The sequence below is a fragment of the Nannospalax galili genome, unplaced genomic scaffold (genome assembly GCF_000622305.1).
Source record: "Nannospalax galili isolate Female #2095 unplaced genomic scaffold, S.galili_v1.0 scaffold471, whole genome shotgun sequence".
Lineage (NCBI taxonomy): Eukaryota > Metazoa > Chordata > Mammalia > Rodentia > Spalacidae > Nannospalax > Nannospalax galili.
Window position 1 is genome coordinate 1,130,225 of NW_008330333.1, and position 300 is coordinate 1,130,524.

Genomic DNA, 300 nt, shown 5'->3' on the forward strand with positions numbered 1-300 from the left:
GTTTACTTTTAAGTTTGTTTGAGGTTCTGTTCCTCAGGGGTCACATGGGCTTGGGAGGAGCCCCTGGCTCCTTTCTTTTACCAGTTCCTCCTATGTGAAGATAAGTCAAAGGTCCTGTTCGACAATGGCTGGCTTCACTTAGAAGCATGGAGGAAATGATTCCTCTGTGTTGACCCTCCTCTTTGTAGACTGGACACTGGTTCAAGTCCATCTGGTGGGATCTCCTCAGCTTCCTTGATCAAGAGGACAGGTGACCCACCACAATTACAGGACACTTTGAGAGATGCTCATAGTCCCCTG